Genomic DNA, 13,820 nt, shown 5'->3' with positions numbered 1-13,820 from the left:
GAAAAGGGGACTGATACCACAGGCACCATGCTTTACCAACGAGCCAAAGCTTTTCTGACAGCATCATACAGGCAGTTCATTGTGAAGGCTGCCGGTATCTAGAATGCAACTGCCAGCTGTTTTCTTTGTGGATCAAACCAAAAGAAAACAGCAGGCCAAGGTCAGCACAGACAGGCTTTTCTCCTGCAGCAGACAGATGAATCTCCATGTACACGGCCATAAAACAAAAACTCTCTCTGTCACAATGAGATCGTGCGGCTGATTGTATTCCACCCTCTTGTGGAAAACAAAATTAACCATTCTCAGAAATTCATGAAAGCGTCCAGTTATTCCAGTTATGTTGGAGGCTTGTAGGTCATTGGACGATCTGTGTCTGTAGGTGGATTTCCATTCAACTGTTTTTATGCGCTTATCAATGTGTGCACGGAAAAAAAGGAAATTCTAAATAATCATGAAAAAAATGTTTTTTATGCTTGGCTGAGGTAGAAAAGTTTGCAAAAAGTGCAATAATAACTAGAATGGCAATTAGAGAGCACAAACCTCCACCAAGGCCAATGGTGCAATCACATGCTCCTTAGATTCCCAAAGCTGGGACATCCTTCTTCTGACTTTGGTGTGTTCATGAGCTTCATGCTGCATGGACGCTACAAAGATGTGTAGTATTTTATTGTGTTTGAACACATAGACAGCTGATCAGCTATTTTTTCAATTATGACACCATGTGAATGCAGCACAAATTCCCCACCTCTGAATTTAAACTAAAGTGAAAATTAATTCATGTAATCACCCTGCGAGTCGGATACGCTCCAAAATGCAATGGGTTCTTCCTCAGCCCATGCTACACCCTTTTACCAAATTTCATGAAAAAATCGAGTCAGTAGTTTTTCCGTAATCATGTTGACAGACAAACTGCACCCTAAACATAACCTCCTTGGCAGAGGTAATAATACAAATTACTTGCAAAACGCTTTTCAGGAACCATAAATCATGACATACTTGAAGCATGTAATGAGATTTTCCTGAAATTTGATTAAATCAACATTAATTACGTAATCATAGATTGTCTAATAGGGGATAAAAACGTGTAATGTGTAAATGTAATGCAAAAAAAAAGAAGAAGAAATATTAGACACAAAGTAGTATTCCAAGCAAAGTATACCATACTGAATGTCTTAAAACATGACTTTGAGGGATCTCTAAATGAACCTTTAAAACCAAAGCCCACTCTCGTGGTGGAAAGGAACATTTTGTTTGTCAAACTCACCGGGGAAAGAGCTTGAGAGCTTTTCAAATAAAAAAGGTACTTGGCAGTATTCACACAGAAGTAGGAACAGTTAAACAAATCTTAAGTTGACCTCATTGACTTCTGACTAACTTTTCAGTTTACCCATTAACTACCACCCACACATCTAACAATTTGGCATGAGTGTGGATTGCCCTGCCAGCAGTGTGTGGGTGAGAGATTTGAATTTCACACAATAACACCTGATGCTTCTGTCTTGTAGCTGCCAGCATCACATCATAAACCCCCTAAAAACTCATCAGCAATTTGAGTGTGTTGGCTCTCAGCTATCTCAACCACAACACGAGACAATTAAGACTTTGTGTTGATATTTATGTTCTTGTTCGTGCCCATCAACTTTTCCACACTCGTCTGGGTTCACACAAAGTTTTCCAGGCTGGCGGAGGATGTGTGTGCACTGGCTGCCACATTCACTAACTCCTATCTGTGGAAAGAGGCCCCACTCTCAGTAACCGGCTCACTCCTGATGAGTTGTGGCTCAGAGTCAAAGAGTCAGAGACATTTTTCTGCATTACTTGAGACACTCACACACAAGCCAGAAAGCCTGAAAATGCGAACACACCCAGGTAAATAGCTGTTTCCAGAGAAAAAAAGTCCAACACCAGCATCTCTTAATGCATGGGTAGATCCTACGTATACACAGTCACCCACAAATACAAGCACGACGCACACATACAGAAGCTTGCTCAGACTGGGTCTTTTTAATGACCCCCTTGCACTGCTATCACCTTGCGATAAAGACCTACTGGAGAGGGCGGAGGGCTGTTTCGTGTCTGCTCACACCCACTTTTCCCTTTAAGGAGGGAAACTAACAACAAACCCCACGCAGGCTTAGTCATAAAAGGCTTTTATATAATTCTCTAACAGGGAAATGACAGGTTCTCCTGGCATTGTTTCAACAGGTAACCAGAACTGCAATGCACTCGCATCAATGATTCATGAAGCCACGGCACCACACAGTTAATGAACACAGGGGAAGTCTCTATATAACTGCAGTACTTACACTCTGTTCCACTCAGCCGGGAAAGAAAAACCTTCCTTCAGATGTAAAAAGGTTTCCTTTAGGTGACACAGACAGATTGATTCCTTCTCCAGGAAGTGTCAGAAGAAAATCCACTGAAACAACAGAGTTTGAAGCTCGACAGATGACAGCTGAGTCCGCAGGTCCACACTCTCCCTCTCCCTGACACTGAGTCTTACTACAGCCTGCCTCTAGCCACTCTAAACACTGTAGCTCCTCCCATCACACACAGTCAGAGAGGGAGGGAGGGAGAGATGAGGGAGTAGAAGGGTGGCACACTCACAGGATTATCTTCACTCGTTTTTCACTTTATAACCACCAATTTGCAGGTTTAAATATTAATCATATTTTTTTAGGAGCATTAAAGCTATTATTGCATTTTATGGAGAATAATTAGGAAGCTATTGCAGAGAGCTCAGGGCGGAGAAGCAATAAAGACCAAGTGTCCTTATAGGAGAATGCTAGAAGGGCTGCAACTATTCTTGATTAATTTGCAGATTATTTACTGGATTAATTATTTCCAAGTTATGATGTTTAAATGTCTTGTTTCATCAGTCCAAAACTAAAAAATGTTTTTGATTAATATGATGAAAAAATGTTATGCCATTTTTGCATGAAAATTTGAATTAGATCTCTGGTTTAAAATCTTTTTGTTTTTTCTTATAGTGTGAATTTTTTGGGGTTATAGGTAATTTGGGATTGTCTTTCCCCTGATTTCGCAGTAAATTTCAGTGATACCCTGTAATTTGCTTAATTTTAACCTGTGTAAATAACCAAGACAAAATTAAACTTACAAATGTATCCTGCGATTTTCTGGTCACAAGGCTGGTGACTGTCTGCTTTCAGGGAAATCATTCTCACCTCATGAGGTTTCACAAGAAAAAAGTAATTGTGCAACTTATCATGACATGGCTGGATTCATAATGAAAGAAAGAACTAAATGAGACAAAGTCCAAACACGTTGAGCATGGCCTTGGAGCTCTATCTCTTTCTTTTTGCTCTCCTGGGAATTTGGTTCCCTTGTTAAAGGCTGCAGATGTTTGCCTCTCGGCCAGCTGCTTGCATCCATATAAAGACTGACTTTAATGATTGTAATCACAAGCAACTTCAAGCTACCGGAAAAAAACCCAAATCTTTCTATCCCAAATCACAGTCATCAATTAAGCGCTTTCTGTGTATTCAAAGCGAATTCAACATCTTGAAATACGCTAAACACTAGTGAAACTTCAGCTCTGCTATCAGAGGCCATCCATTTATTTAACGGTAACATTAAAAGGTCACTGAGAATAATAAACCTATTATACCTACTGCCTGTTGTAGAGGATGCAACTTCTAAAAACTTTGAGCATTGATTAATCTGCAGATTATTTTCTCAATTAACCATTTGGTCTATAAAATGTCATAAAATAGTAAAAAAAAGAAAAAGAAAAAAGAAAAAACTTCACTTAAAAACCTTCTACTGTAATGCAGCCTTTAAAACCAGGACGATTTCTAGTCTCATATCACAATATCAATATAATATTGATATATTGCCCAGCCTAATAAAGGTTTACTTTCTGTTTTCTAAATAATCGATAACAACATAAAGCAACAATCTAAATCAAATGAAAATGAAAATGCAACACTGCCCATCTGCTGCTATCACATACAATGAATAGTATTTCCTGCATGTTTAAGACTTAAAGCAGTTGCATACATTTTTGCTGAGAATGCCAAATAATGCTGTGTAATTCTATGTACATGCCTAAAGTTGGAATCATTTTATTTTCAGACACAATCCTCCATTAATTGTAGTTTCATTTTCATTGTGATTTGTTTTGAAGAGATGGATTAATAACATTTTGAGAATATATACACTTTATCTGTCAAGACTAGATCACATTGACACAATCATTTCATGGAAAGACGTAAAAAAATATATATATCTTATTCCAACTTTGAGCAACCATGTATGTGCTATAGGTTACTCAGTGGCAAATCCAGCAAAGAGCAACTGTGTGTTGAGCCACAAAGTAGTTCTAAAATAATACTCACAACATTGGCAAGGACAGAGTTTCCAGGCCATGACACTGAAAGTGCAACAGAAGTGATGCAACAGTCTCAGAAGGGCCTGTTTCAGGAAATGTAAAGGGAACACTCACCTTCAAAGAACCGCATACTGTACTGCTTTTCTTGTAAGAGCTTAGATTTGTGACTAGTATCTTGATATTAATAAGTTCTAACTCAAGTGTGTGCTAGATGTAAAAAGAGAGAGAAGGATATGTGCATGTTTTAATGATATGCCAATAAAAGTAGACCAAAGTGTTTAAAAAGTCCTGTTAAAAGAGAAGTGTTACCAAATAACTTCACATGCCTTCTCCAAAATATTTCCAGTGTAAATAGAGAGAAGTGTAACATAGCGGGGTGTTGAGACGGGGACGCCTGTTTCTAAAATAGCAGATGCTAATTATACACTTTAGGCAACTGCTAAGGAGCGAGAGTATGAGGTGTTGGGATTCTGAATGTCGGCTCAGTGCGTCTGTGCAGAGTCAAAATTCCTCTTGGTCACCTGAGACGTACTTATGCCACAAAAAGGATACTCAGTGGATGTCTTATTTACAGCCTCTGTCAGTTAGATATTCCCTTCCCTATTGGACTGGTAACACCTCTTGTTGAGCTCGACCACCTGCCGCCACCATACAGATGACCTTTTGTAAACAATCCATAGAACATAAAGAACCCCCCTGGCAGACATCTAAACACGTGGCTCAGATCAGTCAAACAGACTGGCCCCTTTTATTGCCTGTGACCCTGTTAATGTGGCTGAAAAATTATGCTTTTCATTGCCCCAGTTCCCCCTGACTTCTACATTAAGTGTCTGCCACCAGTTATAATTAGAAAACAGCTGAAAATGAATTGGTTGGAAATGGTTAACAATGTTTGAGGACAATTAGAAATTTTGGATGTCAACCATTGGCTGTTCTGGGGACTAATTATGGTTATCCATACATATAAAAGACAATGATTTGAGGATTAAAAAAAAAGGCTTGAAGAAAATGACAAAAACTTAAAGTTGAAAGTGTATGAAGCATTATTTTTATTGTAAAATTAAATGCATCTTTTTCACCCAATCACAGGTTAAAATTAAAGTTTGTGTTTGTTGTTGCTACCAGTGTGAAGCCAGTTCAAACTGCCAAGAGTTTGGCAGTTTGGCCGTTAACATGTTGTTGTTTTTTCACAACCAGAAGTGACCATATATGGGTGAGGGGGTGGAGCTGGGCAGGAGGATACTTGGTTATCAGCTACACTTTCTAACCAAGCAAGATGCATCTGTAATAACAAATGAACTGTCTTTTAGCACAGCTGAATGCTGAAAAATATATTTTTAGGTATAACTAAAACATTAAAATTAAGTCTCATGAACTGAAAACACAATGTGAAATGGTCAAAGAGCTAAGACGAATACAGACAGGGTGCCGTGGTAAAGACCTGTCAATCATTAGGTAGCCCCGCCCAAACCACACCCTGCTTCTTAGCCCATTTTACTCCAAATGGGACCATCATTTATAAGAATAAAACAAACAAACAAAAAAATCATCATGCTATATTGAAAATGACTCTAAATTAGCTGTTAAGATCATAAACGCATTCGGAAAATGTTTACTGGAGTAATAAATCAAGTGACAAGTGTCATTTTCATTAACCTTTACAGAATCTGACTTTCTTTTTGCAGCCAGTGAGTTGCCCCCTGCTGGCAATTAGAAGGAATGCGGGTTTAAGGCAATTCTGCATTGGCTTCACCTTTCAGACCTGCTTGTTGTTTGGTTTCTTCTAAAAAGTAAAAATAGTATTTTGTCATTTTATTAAATGTTTTCATGCAAATGCTTTTGTATTTTTTGCTGACGATGGATGTCAATCTATAACACGATGATGTCACATGATGATGATCAATGAACTATACATAAACAAGCAGGAATGTTATGACCATGTGAAAATGTACGTTTGATCGTTCCCCACGCAGCTGGCAGAAGTGCTGACAGGTCATTCTATATAAATGAATAACAGTCTAGGAATTACAGCTCTGCGATAAGCCCTCGTGTTTCACATATTAGCTTAATGGAAACACACCAGATAGCAGCACTAGGCTACTTTAAGTCACTGAGGCTGACAGAAGCACTCAAGACAACTGAGCAGCCCTGACACCTCACTCTCAGCTTCATGTTATCACTTCTGTGTTCGGCTGTTACACTGTTTGACTGCGTTCCTCGAGAAGAGTCTCCGTGTTACAGCAGTAATGTGTGTGTGTGTGTGTGTGTGTGTGTGTGTGTGTGTGTGTGTGCGTGTGTGCGTGTGTGTGTGTGTGTGTGTGTGTGTTGAAACACTGTAATTTTGTGATTCATGTGACAGAAAAATGTGACCGATAAAAACAACATAGATCACATCCTCCTTCTTTTTTGTCTGTATCTTAGCGGTTACACATGATCAGATCAATGTGCAAAGAATTGCACATTTTAGGATATCATACTCGCTCCGCTGAGCTTCTCCTATATTTCTTTCACTAGAAAGGAAGCAGATGCAGCATGTTTCAGTTCTAAATTCACCGCAAATAAGAAGAGAAAAATATTTTACCTTTTAGTAACAACACTGCTGTGCATCTTCAATGTTTTCAGCAGTTGCATAGTAACAGCCGGGCCATGGTCAACACTTACATCAAGCATCTGTTCAGCACTAGAGCTAAAAGAAAAGTCCCTGTTAACAAACCAACTCTCAGATCTATAGGAAAACAGCTCCCAAAGTCACAACTTCTTACTCAAGGCCGCACCTCGTCCTCACACAACTTACACTTGCCCTTTGGACTAATTTTTCAGCCTCAGTCTCTCTGAAAATGTAAACCAGGACACTATAAAACACTGACGCTAATGTGCCATTACTCGTACATGGTGTGGATGTTTAACTTTAAGTTGCTTGTTCATCTTATTCCCCAATATGACACTATCAGTTTGCTGCAACTCTTCATAAAAATTACATGATGTTTAAGCAGAGAGAAATACTCACATACCCCTCTCTCTCTCTCTCTCTCTCTCTCTCTCTCTCTCTCTCTCTCTCTCTCTCTCGATTTGATTGTTAACTTTTGAAACTTTAGGAAAAATGAAGTTTTGTGTGTTTGAACAAAGTTTGAATGCACAACACAAGTTTGTAATGATTGACCCATCGGCCATTTCCTATCGTTAAGGTATTGTGTGAGAAAAGATCTGTTACAAATATTTAAGTAAACCCTTCAAGTTTCAGGTTTTGTAGTCATCAAAGGGTCAAAGGTACAATTACATGTATTGCAATAAAAAAAAATCCAAGGTTTCTGACTAATAATAAACTAATCAAGGACATGGTTTTGATTCAAGAACAATAACCTGATTTAAAACCAAACATAACATAACTTTTTCCTATTTGTCGTAAGGTGAATGAGCTGTCCGGAAAAGTACCAGCTGAGGTGGCAGGGTGACCCACAATTGAGGTGAGTGACTCATTTGGCATTGAATGTGACTAGTTCAGCATGTTGGATGGTGTGTAATGTACCCAGCATATGATCAATCACGCTCTTTCCAGATCCGGTGTGTGTGTGTGAGTGTGTGTGGGATGTCGAGGTTTTTCATCCTGTGCTTTGTCTGTTTGGGGGAAAAAATCAGCTGTGATGGCTCAGCATGACACAAGCAAAGGCATTACTCCACCACTTCTGATATCGTAGCTCTCCAGCGGAGAGGGTTTGTGGGATGAGTGCCCTCTGGCAGGGAGGTGATGCCAATGAACAATCCCTGGGGTGTGTGTGTGTGTGTGTGTGTGTGTGTCTGTGGTTGTGTGTCTGTGTCTGTGTGTCTGTGTGAAAATGATAGACAGAGAGAGAGAGAGAGAGAGAGAGAGAGAGAGAAAGAGAGAGAGAGAGCTTTTTAGCCATCTACGTGACTCACCCCTGGTCCTTTCATTACACTGTTGCATACATGCTCATTTTCTCTGTGTCATGCTATCTATGACTCAGTAGTCTGAAACTATTGCTTGAGTTCCCAGTATTACCAGTCACATGTCTACTGCATCATCACAATTTACGTGCAACTGATCACACCTTCTTCTCCATGTGACTGTTTTCCCCCTCATCCCTTTTCTGATCTGTGTTTATCATTATAAAGGGAAATATGTTTGTAGGGACTTTGACTGCCAAGCTATTTATTGGATTAACAATTTGTCAAACCAAAGCCAACGGCACAGCTCCAAAGCAAGTAGGCTGCTTGAAATTCAACAGACAGAGCAAGAGGAACAGCTCGGATGCTCCTCAGGTGGCCCTTCGTGTCCGTGGCAGCAGCTCAACTTTCCTGTGTTTTCGACCTCAGGTCCCCCTCCCCCATACATACACACCCCCACCACCACACACAGTAACAGCCATGTCCTCCTCTGTGCAACAGAGGGAGAATTTAATCAAGCAATTATTTGTCTTCCCGTGGAATTAAATTCACCAGAGATTCACCAGTCCAATATGTCTATATGATTCCTCAAGTTCATGTCAGAGTTAGGGGACTGTATGACTTTATATAATGTGAGACATTAAACACTTAACAGGCTTTTGTGCTCGGTTTGTATTTGCATATCTCCATTATTAATAAAACAAGGTAATATTGGATTGACAGAATTTTTGCATCAATTTGATTAAATATATTTATTTGTGAGGTGTTTAATTCACTGAATAATTAAAACAGACATTCCAATTTGGTTGTTTTATCTATTATTCTCATCCATCTTATCCATCTACTCCATTATCTATTTATCTATCTATGGTCAAGGTCCTAAAAAAAAGTGCATGCAAAATGTCAACTTTTCATGCCCTAAGAAAGCTTAATTGTGACAATGCATTTTTCAGATAACCCAATAGGTTTTTTTAATGAAGAGTTAATTTGAAAAACTAGACAAGAGCCATTCTTCTTTGGTCAATATTTCTTCGACTAACCAATTAAAAAACATGATTTATGAAATTATCCCAATAACCCAGCACCAGTTTGACTGATATTCCTTGGTTTACACACACAGAAAAAACCTGATTGGAAAAAGTAATAACATTTACATGTGATATATTTATCTATTATAAATGCAAGGGTCGCTTAATCAATGGACAGAAAATTAATCAGCAACTATACTACTAATCAGCAACTAATAACCCATTAACCCACAAAGTGTTAATTGGTCTTACATTACAGTATATTGAATATCTTTTCAGTTTTGGACTTTTGATCAGTCAAAACAAGTAATTTTTTTTTTTTGGGCCCTTGGAATTGGTTGAAGGGCATTTTTCAGTCATGTTTTATAGATCAAATGATTTAACAAGAAAAGGTGATAATGGTTAGTTGCAGCCCCACACATATATATATATATATATATATATATATATATATATATATATATATATATAAACATACATACACACACACACATATATATATATACAGATATATGATACAAAATTAATTAAATTTCAAACACATTGCACACTACAGAGGACGTTCTAGAGCCACTGGGAACTGAAAAGCTTCAACGTGATCAGAACATAGATTCACTGCTTTACCTAAAAAAAATGCTGGTTTGCAATACGTTTAGATCCCACAGCATATTTAACATCATTTATTACCTACTGTAGGTGAATAGAACTTCAAGTGAAACGCAATCATACCCAGCGGACGGGTTTAGTGCTTATTAACACTCTGCTGGTGTGTTTACCTCGTCTTTCAGGTGGCAATGACGAAAGGTGAAAACGACAGTGGGATCTTTGCTTTCAGTTTCAGCTGTCAATTAGTTACATACATGTTGTGGCTGGAAAGCTTATATTTCAGGAAATGCAGAAGAAAAATGGCCTTGAGGATAATGCGTCCACTGGGTCTCAAAGACCAATTACCTCTGCTGTAAACATGACCCCTACCCTTTTGGGAAATCATAGAAGGACCCTTAAAGTACCACATGATTTCTTAATCCAAGTTGGGACCCTCCTCCATAATATACCCTGATCCCAAAGGGCTAATGAGATAGTGATTTAGAGATGTGTTAGTTCATCAAGTTGACAGACAACAACTAAGGAGAAATGTTACAGTCCTAATGCACTGAGAGGCATGATCTAATGAGCTGAATGGATAGCCTCAGACAAAAGGAAGTGGAAATGAATGATGACTCAAACACAGGGAAAATCCTGAGGATGAATTAGTTATAAGGCCATCTACATGTGGGGCAGACGAGACATGAAATATTAAGTTAGCATCTGATATAGTGCAAGAGTTAAGGTTAAACAACTCCAGAAAAATCACCTACTGTACACTTTACAACCAACCCTCTGTGGTCCTGTGTGAGAACTACACATCCCGTTAGGACACAATGACGAAGAAGGAAAAGTGTTTGGCTAAGCAGCTACGTAACGCACCTTAAATCACTGTTTAATTTCTGTGGCAGTCAGAAATCTGCATGCAGATAACACCCACCGCATCATTCATCTCGGCTACATGATTGTCATTGTACACGCCCAGTTTTTGTGGAGCAGAGGAATCAAAGTGAGACATATATCCAAGGAAGTAAGAAAGATAACTATCTTCTTTTTTTTTTGTATATCAAAAAGTACAACAGCTCTGTGATCTTTGAAAACATTATAATATAAGTGGATTTTAAAAGCTTACTGTAATCTCTAATGCACAGGAGATGAGAAATCACTTCACACCAAAAGGTAATTGTAGCTTTCCACCACACATGCTGAATTACCTCTGAGCCCAGGATCCATCTCATCTTTACCATGGAAACCAACATCATACTACAGTACATGCACACACACTGAGGGAACAATTGCCATGGCATCCAGCGCTGTGGCGACAAGAAGCTTTCAGCGACCAGACCAATTTACTCAGCAGCTAACTGGACACTCAGTCAACCTTCTGTCTATTACTGCCTATTTCCCTCCCTCTCCTCCTCTCTACTCCCTTTTTCCCCTCTCTTTTCTACAATGAATTTTCTTTTGTCATGAGCCAGAAGAATTACCTTTTATCAGCAGAGGACAAGGTCTTGCAGTGCTTAGTAGGAGCGGCTCTCTGTCGAGCGGTGACAGAGGAAAAGAAGCTCTGCAGGGATCCCGAGAGATGCCCAGGGATGCAGCTGAACCGGCACCGCACGCACGCATCCACCACCACTATCACCACCAGCGAGAGCAGCAGCGGCAGTAGCGAATCGGAAAGGGGAGGGGAATGAAATATAAAAAAAAGCAGGAGAGGGGGTTGCTCTATCAGCAGCAGGAACATTACATCATAGGCTGCCTCCGTGGAAGGGTGGGAGAGGAGTGGACGGAGGATGGGTGGTGCTCCTTGTAGCAGCACTCTCTCCGTCACTGCCGAGCTCTTTTTAGTGCATGCACAAGTCCAAATTTAATATTTATGATCTGGTAACTGTAAAATGCCCTCAGTGGTTGGAGCCAGAGCTATGAAATAATTAGATCAACTGCTCTTAATTGTGTATGATCACTGGGGTTTGTTGTCAGATGGGATATAATATGATGTACACTATAATGTGGTTTATCCCTTTGGGGCACAGGCTGTGAGTGTGTGCCCAGTGCACCGGAGCCCACACAATGTCTATTCTGTGTGGTAATTCGATTGCGTGACAAGTGCTTGCTTACCATTGCTCCAAAAGCATGTTGATATTCAACCTCTAGAAAAAGGTCATTGGAGATTCCCTGCGGCAGTTGCAAGTGGATAGGTACAACTGCGAGGACAATGATTATATTTAAACTTGGTTGTCACAACAAATTTGTTAAAAACTGCTGAGTGAATATGCCGATGCTCTGAGCACATCTGGGAGGCAGAGTTGGACCCTAATGGGACGGATGTAATGGCTGCACTTTCCCAGTGGTCAGCTGTTAACCACAGACACGCTGGCGCACCATAGACCACCACAGACCACCATCACGAACAACAACAATACTCACAACAATGGTTAGTCAAAACCACTTGATCCCCAATGCTTCCTAACAAATACAAACACACACCCACAAGTATTTAGTTGCTGTCTAAAGGACACACATTACTGAACCAAGCTGAACTAAATACAGTAAAACAGCAAAGAAACCACAACCAGTTCATTAGGAAAGTGCAAAGATCAGCCATCTCGACTTCCCGTACTGTACGACTGTATGACCTACATGGTCTTTTTTTGTAAACAAAATGCACTTAAACTTGCATTAAGTGAAGAGTGAATAGTGGATGACATATTTGGAGGCCGACCCAAAAGTTAACATTGCCCTGATAAAATTTGAGTATTGCAGAAAATAGGCTCTGTTGCAAACAGAAGTTTATGATACTTACACATTTTGTTCAGCTAAGAAATTTTCACAGATGAACACCACTGTCATAATTTTGAGGCATAAATGCAATCGCAAGAAATAAGAGGTTAAGTCCAAAACCAAGTTTGCTATTATCATTTTAAAGTTTCCATAATTTAATGGGTTCTTCCTTGCCACCAAGTTTCCTGAAAATTGGAAATTGGGCCATTTTTCTCAAAATCTTGCTGACAAATAGACAAAGTGCACTGAAAACATGATCTCCACCACTTATACTATTACTATTACTACTAATAATGACAAGTATTCCCTCTGCAATGTGTAAAGCATTCAGTGGCGCAGCAGTTGATAGATAAAGTAAACAGACTGTCATGCATTTTGTAAATGGACTGCAGCTGTGTTGTCTCATACAGGGTGACATCTGTCACAACCCAAACAGTTTTCACAATCTAATTGATAAATGGGTTACACAAAGATGTAGATCCGTTTTTCACAGCAAGTAACATTAAGCAAGTAATTAATTATGGATTAAATCAAACTCATCTGTATCGCACTGGAGCTCTACTATAGGTCCAGCAACCACATGTAAGCAGACTCTGATAAAGACAAAATGTGGTACTTACATTGTTTTTAATTATGAAGCCACTCTATTAAAGGCTTTTCAGTCAATTCCATCAAGCTGCAAAAAAGTTGTGACATGACGTTCATTCATTCAGTCATTCATTATCCTTAACCGCTTGTCCGCACTGGGGTCACGAGTGGTGGAGCCGATCCCAGCTGACATTGAGCAAGAGGTACACCCTCGACAGGTCGCCAGACTATCACAGGGCTGACACATAGAGACAGATAATCACACTCGTATTCACACCTACGGGCAATTTAGAGTCACCAATTAAACCCAAGTGCATGTTTTTGGACTGTGGGAGGAAGCCGGAGTACCGGTGATAACCCACGCTGACACGGGGAGAACATGCAAACTCCACACAGAAGAGTCACAGGCTGGAGTCGAACCGGTGACCTACACCACTAACTATTACACATGCACACAACGCATCATCAATGCTGAAAACATATATCGTGCAGCATCACATAATGGTATCCTTTAACTATGGTGACTAGGCAGGGTTCTGGTGAGTGTCCGGTCCAGACTCTAGACTAAAGCTGACAGAAAATCA

At 39.6% G+C, this 13,820-nt stretch overlaps 1 protein-coding gene across 2 annotated transcripts in view; it reads right to left on the bottom strand.

The window, feature by feature from the left end:
- Nucleotides 1-11,436, bottom strand: part of sema4ba (sema domain, immunoglobulin domain (Ig), transmembrane domain (TM) and short cytoplasmic domain, (semaphorin) 4Ba) — a 54,870-nt gene extending 43,434 nt beyond the window's left edge. The window contains exon 1 of one of the 2 annotated variants that reach the window (XM_059335521.1): nt 11,355-11,436. The gene's annotated coding sequence lies outside the window, so the exon portion shown is untranslated. Of the gene's footprint in view, nt 1-2,306; nt 2,560-11,354 lie in introns of those variants that run through there. The other variant, XM_059335522.1, reaches the window with a different exon arrangement.
- Between the last annotated feature and the right edge of the window lie 2,384 nt (nt 11,437-13,820).

This window comes from Centropristis striata, chromosome 6 (genome assembly GCF_030273125.1).
Source record: "Centropristis striata isolate RG_2023a ecotype Rhode Island chromosome 6, C.striata_1.0, whole genome shotgun sequence".
Lineage (NCBI taxonomy): Eukaryota > Metazoa > Chordata > Actinopteri > Perciformes > Serranidae > Centropristis > Centropristis striata.
This window is presented reverse-complemented; position numbering and strand designations above follow the sequence as displayed.